This window comes from Bos indicus x Bos taurus, chromosome 2 (genome assembly GCF_003369695.1).
Source record: "Bos indicus x Bos taurus breed Angus x Brahman F1 hybrid chromosome 2, Bos_hybrid_MaternalHap_v2.0, whole genome shotgun sequence".
NCBI classification, from domain to species: domain Eukaryota; kingdom Metazoa; phylum Chordata; class Mammalia; order Artiodactyla; family Bovidae; genus Bos; species Bos indicus x Bos taurus.
In genome coordinates this window covers 98,774,504-98,785,048 of record NC_040077.1, presented here as the reverse complement: position 1 = coordinate 98,785,048, position 10,545 = coordinate 98,774,504, and the positions used below count along the sequence as shown (strand labels likewise).

Sequence of the window (10,545 nt, the reverse complement as noted above, 5' to 3'; positions counted from 1 at the left end):
GCATAAAGTTTTGTTTGAGAGGTGAATTTTTGGAACTAATGTTGGTATATATAAATAAATATAGCATATATAAAGTATTCTGGGTTTTCTTGCATGAGCGTTAGTGTGTTGCATTTTCAAGGAATTTTCACATTTCAAATTTATTGTCAAGTTTATTGACATAATTAATTCGTTATATCATCTTATTATCCTTTTATGCCTATAGGATCTATGGTGAGATTTTGCTTCTTATTTCTGATATTGCTATTTTTCACTCTTTTATCTTGATGCCTTCCAATAAGTTTTTATTATTTTTCATAAATCTTTACAAAGGAACATTTTGGGCTTTGTTGATATTCTCTGTTAAGTGTCTCCTTTTCATTTATCTCTGTTCTTACATTTATTATTTCTGCCTTTGGTTTACTTGGATATCCCTACTGTTGATTTTTAGTTTCTTGATATTAAAGCCTACTTAATTAATTTTGAAAACCATATTTTTCTTATAATATATGTATTTAAAGCTAAAAAAGAATCCCCGCCAAATACTACTGCATTAATTACATTCTACAAACACTGGTATATGTGTTTTTCTTATTGTTTCATTCAAAACATTCTCTTTCTCTTGTGATTTCATCTTTGTAAGATAAATTATCTAGACATGTATTGCCTAATTTTCAAACATGCCAGTATTTTTCTGATCATCTCCTGTAATTCTTGGCATTTGGAGAACACACTCCATATAATGTCAGCCCTGTAACATTTATTGAGATTTGTTTTGTAACCCAGCATACTGTCTACTTTGTGAATGATTTATAGGTACTAAAAAACAACTCACATAGTATTATTGCTTTATATATTATAAATGTGAAATTGGTCAACCTGATTAGTAGGTTTTTTCAAATATGATATTTTTGTCTGTTTATTCATTTAATTTCTAAGAAAGATGTGTTTAAATTCCCAACTATGATTGTAGATGAGTCTATTTATCCTTTGAGTTCTATCATGTTGCCATAGATAACAATACTTAAAGCTATGTTATCGCCTATATACACATTTAAGATTATATTTTTTAAAAAACTGACTTTTTTTCACTATATAATGCTATGCTCCATAATTGGTAATTAAACTAAATTATCTTGAATTAAAGTAAACTTTGTCTGCTATTAATATAGCCACACCAGCTTCCTTTATTGCATGGTGCATCTCTTTTTGTATTTTCATTCGTCAGTATTCTTATATTTATATGAGTTTTTATTCTAACAACACATTGTTTTTAATGCAGACTGAACATTTCTTCCTGTACTTGGAGTATCTATGTGATTTCTATTGCTACTGTAACAAACTGCCACCAGGTTAGAGGCTTAAGCAACTCAAATTTACTATTTTACTATTCTGTGGGTTAGAAGTCCTATACAGGTCTCCCACTGAGCTAAAATCAAAATGCCAGGAGTCCTGTGTTTGTTTCCTGAGAATCCAAGGAAGAAGCTATCTCCTTGTCTTTTCCAGGTTCTAGAATTCACCTACATTCCTTGCCTAATAGTGTTATTTCTCCATTCTTAAATTTAACAGTATTCGATTCCAGCTGGAAAAGTTTCTCCACTTTTAAAGGCTCATTATGTGAATGATTGGCCTCATTCACATAATCCAAAGTAATTTTCACAACTCAGGGTCCATAATCAATCACATCTACCAAATCCCTTTTGCTAAGGAAAGCAACATACACACAAGTTTCAGAGATTAGACATGAACATTTCTGGGGTTCTAAGTCTATCTACCACAGAGTATCGATTTACATTTTAGGTAGTTATTGATACGTGAGTTTAAGTCAATTATTTTGATATTTCTTTATTCAATTTCTATCTTAGTTTGGACTGCTGTATCAAATAAACCATGAACTGGGTGAGTTAAATGACAAACATTTATTTTGTTCTAGAGGGTGTAAAATTTAAGACCAGAGTGACCACTTGGCTGTGATCTGGTGAGAACCCATTTTCTGGTGCAAGGATGGCTATCTTTTTATTATAAGCTCATGGCAGAGAGCAAAGAAAGTGAGATCATCTTTCTATCACCTATTTTATAAAGATCACTAATTCTAGTCATGAGGGGTCCATTCTTATGACCTAATTCTCCTCTAAAGGCTCTACCTGAAAATACCATCACATTGATGATTTAGGCTTCAACATGTGAATTCCCAGGGGAAACAATATTTAGTCCATAGCAACTTCCTAGTAGCTGTTCTGTTTCTATTTCTCTATGATCAGATTTGAAAAACTATATTATTATAAAATTATAATTTTAATCAAGATTTTTATAGTTCAAATTTTACGTAGATGAGTCATATACATTCTTAAATGTCCTTTAATTTTCTCTGTATTTAAATGTGTATTTGTCCATTAAAAATATGAACTAATTAGTTTGTTTGAGATTTCTTATAACTTTCTTGTTTTGGTTAGATAATGGGTCATATAACTAAGTGTGTATTCAATCCAAAGAGGAAGTCATTTAATTAACTTCTTACTGTTAACACCATTTCCCCCCTAAGGGATTACTTGTAATGCTGTCTTTATTCCTTCATTTAAAATCATCTGATACTTTCTCAAGCATAATTTTATCTCTTCTCAGTATATGCCTCTCCCTTTTTCCAAGCAGAAAAGCAGTTTTTTTGTTTTTTTGTTTTCTATTTATGTTTCTGTCTTCAATTCCTCCAATTTAACAACGGCCAAATTAACCATCTGCTCCACAGTCAACATAGAATAGCTGCCCAGCAGTTAATTGCTAGAGAATGTAACCTTAAGCTCATTTCTCAGCAATGCTTTAGGAAAACAATAGTTTTGGAGGAATTCTGGAATGCTAGTTGCCTACTCATACCTCTAAACACTGTAAGATCTCTCTGTAGATGAAACAACTGATCTACAGAGAGTTGCACACCTGGGTCATTTCATTTTTGTCCCCTCAGAACTCTTTTCAGTGGATTTCAGTTTGGCATGATGCTATTAACTTATACTGAGCAACAGTTTTAAAAACAGTATATGAACCACATACTGTTTCCTCTAAGGTGTGCTTGTTGACACTATTTATTGTACTTTGGATAGTTCTCACATGAGAACACATACACTAAAAAATAAAATAAAATAAAAACATTTCCCACCCCCCTCTGGTCTCAGTGTGAGGTGTAATTTTTCTTCTGAGCAAGTGATCAAGTTTTACTGGAGACATTTTCAGACATGTGCAACTGACAGTGTTTTCTTCTTGCTTAGGCTTCTGGAAAACTCTCACTGTAGAGGCATAATTTTAGTGAATTTATAAAGGCATTAATGTTGGGCAGTAACTGTTCCCCTCTCCACCTTATCTTTTTTAATCTCATTTCTTCTTTCATTTTCCCCCAAGATTTTCAAATACAATGGGACTTATTTTTTCTACTTGCAACTGAAAGTAACCCTGATTATTATACACACTACACACTAAATACATGTCAATATCCTAATATAAAGTGATTTGCTTTCCAGTTTTCTCATTAAAACTCACGGTTTCCTTGTTTAATGAGTTGAGATAGGTGAATTTATTAATAGATTATTATCAATATATTAATTTGGAGTCTTTTATTCCATGGAAATTGAATCTTACTAACCTCAATAATAAAAAGTAAGTAAAGTGCCAGTTTACACTCACACAAAGTAAGGGAAGTTTGTTCCTTGGAAACTGACAGAAACTAAAGCTGTGGTGAAAGAGGGACTACAGAAATAAATGTTATAACAGAAACTGTCTTTGAATTACATCATCTCCAAATTGTCCCTGTGACTTCATCCATTGCTTCAAATTCAAAACTCTAGAGGAAAGCATTTGATTAGTCAATCATGAATCATATGTCCTCAGAAGTGCTAGGCTAGGGAGTGCCACTTCAGCCTCCATAGTAGGAGACTGGTTTGAACACCCCATTAAGACTACACACAGAAAGAAACAGGAAATTTGAGAAGAAATTGTGCTGTAGAAAGAAAGAATGGCTGTTAGAGGACTGAAAAAAAAAATGTTTTTCACAACAAAGGTACAATATGATTTACAACTTTGGTTTATTACCATTGGTGACAAAAAAAAAAAAAAATGAGAAGAGATGCCTCAGAGAGGAAAGGTAGAGGCTTTGTTTATAAAGCATTTCCTCCTTCCCAATTTGAGAATCAGCCATGGAGGCTGCAGAGAACAGTGCTATATACTCCTTTCTGCAAAACAGAGAAGACTTTATTTGATGGAAAATTCTATGACAGAGGCAGAGAGATAAAGTAGAAAAAAGTTCACAGTTTTTCATAGTTCTACATAGAAGCTGTAGATTTAAATTCTGGCTCTTTTACAAACTGTGTGACTTTGTATTAACTTTTCACCCTCTCTGTCTTTCAGCTACAACATACACAAGATGGGAATAATGCTCATGGACTTGTTGTGAGCAATTAATAAAATTATGCAATCAAAATTCTTGACACATGTAAGCTGTTCTCATTCTCCAAAACACATCTGACCTTTGCTTGAGATGGAAATTCATATATATACATAGAGACTGCCCTTTGTTCATGAACTTTGGACTGCCCAACTCTAACAAGAAAATAGGAGTTTAAAAACCTGTGCAATCTACCCAACTCCACCAGATGTTATTAACAATTACATGTGTCAATTTTATTGTTTTCTATGTTTAGTGTATTGTTGCATTTAGTCTTATTTTGGGAAGACTCTACAAAAAGTATCAATTCCATCATGTTCCATGAGTATAAGAACAGTGTTACTGCCAGAAGTGGTATAGAAGAAGGCCGTAATTGTGGAAATAAAATTAGAAATATTTTCCATGATAAGAGAAAGTCAAATGCTGCTGCATATTGTCCAGTGAAACTCAGGAAGAAAGGATCTAACAAAGTGCCCAATCAGAAAATAAGATCTAAAGTTTACCAAAGTTTTAGGAGAAAATTTTAAACATATAATGAAAGAAAGAAATTGCTCAAGCCACTTGTGAAAGCTGAATTGTTGATACCTGTTGCATATGAGAGCAATATCAGCTCTATCTTTACCTGGTTTAATTATCAAAACTTAAATGTAAATAATATTTATATAATACTGATACTCCAGCCTTCTACCAAAAGGTAGAGTGTTTTTCCATTAAAATTTTAGTGTCATTACCTCAAAGATTGGATACGTACTGTGTTCTCTCTGGTCAACTGAACCCCATCACCAGCCTCATCTATGATATGTCTGCATCACAGAGGAGAAGCTGGGAAATATCAATACATTTCACAAAACCCCCTTATCCATCTGGTTTCAATTTAAAAATCAGCTAAGGAGAGACATTTGCAAGAAATCTGGAGAGTGAAAGACAAGAATAGACCACTCATCTCCAGAGAAAGTTCTGGACAGATATGTGAGCTGGTGTGAGATGTAACAGCTGAAACAAACTTCATGTTAACTTTTTAATAATTAATTGCTTAGATGCTAGCAAGAGTTTCTCTGAACTTTGTTTCCTTAGCACATAGCATTTGGGCAATTTTTAACGTTTTTCTAATTTTGTATCCAAACATAAACTTGTGTGACTCGAATACATGGAGTGGCTTATTTTTCTTGATGGATCTCTGACTGCAAACCAAACTTCTTTTTCAGTGAAATGAAGGAGTTGACTGCCGATCTGACTTTTATAATTTCAGCAGTGGAAAGCAACACTAAACAACAAACAGGTAAAAATATCAGCACAATGTAATTTATTAACTTCTGCTCAACTTCTGTTCCTGATGCAATAAGTCTGGGTAGGACCTAAGGATATGTATTCTAGAGGTTTCTCTTGGATGATTCTCATACAAGTGACCAAAGATTACAATTTAAGAGAAAACAATTAAGGCTATGAGTATAAACTGCTACTATATTAAAATTCAGCTCCTTCCCTAATATCTTATGCTTTTTCATTCATTTATTTATTCATGTGAATGAAGTGTGTCAAGGACCTTAGAGCAAGTTGACAGATGACTATAATGAGAGGTCATGAGCGGTCATGTCCCAAGATCATGGGACCTTACTTGGTAGGAAAATAAATGTAAAAGAAGCTCAGAATTCTAAACACAGACTTGATTTTTTTAACTTTTTTTTTTCTTTCAGTAAAGTGAGGAAAAAGAAGTTGGACAACTAGTAGCAGGAGAAGTAGGGGAAAAAAATGTAAGTAACAGCATATTTCCCTTGGGAACTTCTAGAAATTTTGAACTAGCTTCAAGGAAGGAACTAGATACCTCATCCTACTATCAAAAAACTTCTGTCATTTTATTTACAATAATAAAACCTCTTTATTGATATATACTCTTATTTTAGCTCACAGATCTATGGATCAGCTGAGAGGTCTCACTAATTAAAATCAGACTCAACAGGTCTTGACCAGCCAGGTTTATTATATGTCCAGGTCAGCTGGTGAGTTTCTCAGGGTCTGAGAGTCTAGGTTAGTTTCAGCTTTCTGAGTTGTAGTCCTTCAGTCATGTCTAACTCTTTGCAACCCTGTGGACTGTAGCCTGTCAGGTTCCTCTGTCCATGGAATTTTCCAGGCAAGAATACTGGAGTGGGTTGCCATTCCCTTCTCAGCTCTCTGGGTTCTGCTTTAACATGATGTCTCATCTCCCACTAGGCAAGCTGGAGTTTATCTTCTGTTTGAGGTGGCTGTCTGAGACATTGAGGGTTCACAAGTACTTTTGAGGTCTTTGCTTAGAAGTGGAGCGCCTCCTCTTCCATCATGTGTTTTGGTCAAATCCAGCTAAAAGACCATTTCAAAGTCAGGAGCAAAGAATAGTTCTTTAGATGAGAGAGGTTGTAAAGATGTCATGAAAGACACAGATACGGGAGAAAAGAATTGGGACCAGATGGTATTACATTCTAGCAGGAGAAAGAATGTTCTGTCAATGCTACAGTCTTTCTTGGCTCTTTATGTTGTATTTCACTCCCAGTAATCTAGAAAAATTATTTTTCCATCTGTGTGGCCATAATTTAGTAAAATTATTTTCTTGTGCAGTTAGTAAAGAGATGATAGAGAACTGGGTAATAGTACTCCAAACCCTCTAAATATCTAGGGAAAGGAAATGCATCACGCTTCACACAGACTTCGGTGTCAAGTTGACAATAGCTACAAATACCATTCTTTGCCAGTAATTCATATTAGGGTCTTGATATCCACAGAGTTCCTTATCAGTATCTAAGAGAAGAGAATGAGTTTTGCTTTGTTTTCTTCCTCCTACATTTTATGTTAAAAGAAGGGGCAAACCTTATTGTCCTACATAAATACAAAGGCTAAAAAAGGTAAAAAGAAGAGAAGAGAAAAGTTAAAAAGAGGGTAAGAGTGAACACTTTTCAAGAGTAATGGAAAGGAAACCTGTGATTTTGCCCAAGATTGTGATTTTTCATTTACATGGCAGATTGGCCTTTAATATTATTTGCAGTCTCTTGAGCAAATAAGCCAGATGAACAAAAGGAAATTTAAGTGATTTGGTGAAGATAGTTGAGAATGCTATTTTAATTTGCTAAATTAAACATATTAAAGAAGCATGTAAAGAGGCAGGTAATGCAAATTATATTTCCAGTTCTTCTATTTGCACCACTTCATTCTATCTCCAGACTCTTCCAGCCCACTCCAAAGTTCTCAGTCCATCCTTCATCATGCCATTATTGACTTACAGAAGATCTAATCAGGGGAAAAAGAAAAAGTCTTCACACAAAATGGCATGCAATGGATAAGATTTAATAAATGACATCTACACTTGATGTTTATGTGTCAGAAGCTCAGAAAATCTTACTGTAAAATACTGTCAATCCAAGGGGCTTCACTAGGCTGTTGTTGCATGCTTGGTTGCTCTGTCATGTCCAATTCTTTGTGACCTCATGGACTGTAACCCACTGGGTTGCTCTGTCCATTAGATTTTTCAGGCAAGAATACTAGAGTGGGTTGCCATTTCCTCCTTCAAGGGATCTTTTCTGCCCAGGGATCAAACCCACATCTCTTTCACTGGCAGGTGGGTTCTTTACCACTGTTACCACCTGGGAAGCCACTCACAAGGCTGTTCGCCACCTTCAAATAATGCTACTTAAAAAAAAAATATGAAGCATATTTATGTTGACTCGCACCACACATTTCCAATCATTCTCAATACTTGCTTTGAGTATTTGGCATAAGCTGGAATCAAGATTACAGGGAGAAATATCAATAATCTCAGATATGCAGATGACACCACCCTTATGGCAGAAAGCAAAGAAAAACTAAAGAGCCTCTTGATGAGAGTAAAAGAGGAAAATGAAAAAGCTGGCTTAAAATTCAATTCAAAAAATAAAGATCATTGCATTTGGTCCCATCATTTCATGGCAAATAGATGGGGAAACAATGGAAACAGTGACAGACTTTATTTTCTTGGGCTCCCAAATCACTGCAGATGGTGACTTCAGCCATGAAATTAAAAGACACTTACTCCTGGGAAGAAAAGCTATGACGCACCTAGACAGCATGTTAAAAAGCAGAGACATTACGGACAAAGGTCCATCTAGTCAAAGCTATGATTTTTCCAGTAGTCACGTATGCATGTAAGAGTTGAATCATAAAGAAAGCTGAGCACTGAAAAAGTGATGCTTTTGAAATGTGGTGTTGGAGAAGACTCTTGAGAGTCCTTTGGACAGCAAGGAGATCAAACCAGCCATTCCTAAAGGAAATCAATCCTGAATATTCATTGGAGGGACTGATGCCGAAGCTGAAGCTCCAATATTTTGGTCACCTGATGCAAAGAGCCAACTCATTGGAAAAGACTCTGATGCTGGGAAAGACTGAGGGCAAGAGAAAAAGGGGATGACAGAGGATGAGATGGTTGGATGGCATCACTGACTCGAAAGACATGAGCTTGAGTAAACTCTGGGAGTTGGTGATGGACAGGGAAGCCTGGCGTGCTATAGTCCATGGGGTTGCAAAGAATTGGACGTGATTGAATGACTGAACCGACTGAACTGAACATGAGTATGGGCTTCTCTGGTGACTCATACAGTAAAGAATCCACCTGCAGTGCGGGAGATCTGTGTTCAATCCCTGGGTTGGGAAGATCCCCTGGAGGAGGGCATGGCAGCCCACTCCAGTATTCTTGCCTGGAGAATCCGCATGGACAGAGGAGCCTGTACAGTCCTTGGGGTCACAAAGAGTTGGACACAACTGAGCCACTAAGCACACAACATGAATATAGAGAGGAACAGTCACCTTGTGTTCCCGCTCCTGTCCTCAGTCATGCCTAGCCTCAGAACAGAACAGGGAGACAGGAAATTATCTGCTTCAGCATCCGTTTAGTCTCCTAATTTCTCAAACTAATAAATACCATAATTCACCTAGCCATAGTGGTCCATAAAATAAAGGTGTATCTTGTAACTAATAGGATGCTAAATCCAATAAAATATAGTACTAAATATATCATTTCTTCTTTCTCTCTCCACCAGTGTTCTTCCAGTGATATTAACTGTGAAGCAAGATTGCCTCACATCAGACTGCAGAGCTGTGTAAGGAAGCTGTGAGCTAAATTAAGGAAAGTGCATGATGAACAAAAACTATAGTGCTATTTAAATTACATGCTTTAAATAAATGTCAGCTTTTATTTAAATAGTAAATATGATTGAAACCCAACATGTGCTTCTTTATAAAGACTGAATTGGTTGAGACACAGTTTTGGAGTGTTTCTCCAGGTTATTTATTTTGAAAGGTTTCTGGAATATTCTTTCAGCCTCTTCTTCCTATACAGTTGCACTACCCTTATATTTGGAGGTCTTGAGAGTAAAAGTGGAGTTATTCTAGGTAGTTCCACAAACACAACTGGGAAAGATGCACATCACTTGTGAGTAACCAGATTTAGGATGAATATAAGATGAAACTTTCTAGCTGTCTAGACTCTTCAGTAGAGAGTGATCTTGTGAAACTGTGAGGTCATTATCTCTGTGGGCTTTTGAAGCAGAGGTTGTCCATGCTTCTTTTAGGGGTGATGATGAGTGGATTCCTGCTCGGATGATAAATGTAAAATGAGAGAAACCATCGTCTCCAACCTCAGATTCAAAGATTCTGTGGCATGATAATATATAAAACACTATCCATTCTATATAAGAAAGCAAGGCCTTACTATGAACGCTATATATTTGCCATTTCTTAAAGGAAAGCAAGAAGCCAAGGTCAATGTTTCCTTTTCTACTATCAATGCTACCACTCTGTTTTATACTCAAATATGAATTCATTTTTTTTCCCTCTTTTAACCCATGCTTAGTGCTAAAGTGTTAAAAAATACATGATTGAAGATGGATTTTTAAAAATAGCTTCAGGTTACTCTATAGAAACTGCTGACTTCACTAAAATAAAAATAAAAGTAAAAGCAATAACTCCTGATATAGTGGCAACTATTGTTCAGAATACTGTCTTGATGTGGTTGGGGAAAAATTTAAAGCGTGTATTACTCTGCAAAGGACCTAGTAATATCAAAATATAGAAGAGTCTAACTCTAGTGGGTAATAAAAATTCTTCCAAATCCTGACATGCATTTACAGCCTCATTCACAGTTT

At 35.4% G+C, this 10,545-nt stretch overlaps 1 long non-coding RNA gene across 1 annotated transcript; it reads left to right on the top strand.

The window, feature by feature from the left end:
- Positions 1–5,495: 5,495 nt before the first annotated feature.
- Positions 5,496–9,664, top strand: LOC113881058. Its single transcript, XR_003507918.1, has 3 exons — positions 5,496–5,684; positions 6,100–6,156; positions 9,442–9,664. It is a non-coding gene; the product is annotated as an uncharacterized LOC113881058 (long non-coding RNA).
- The last annotated feature ends 881 nt before the right edge of the window (positions 9,665–10,545 follow it).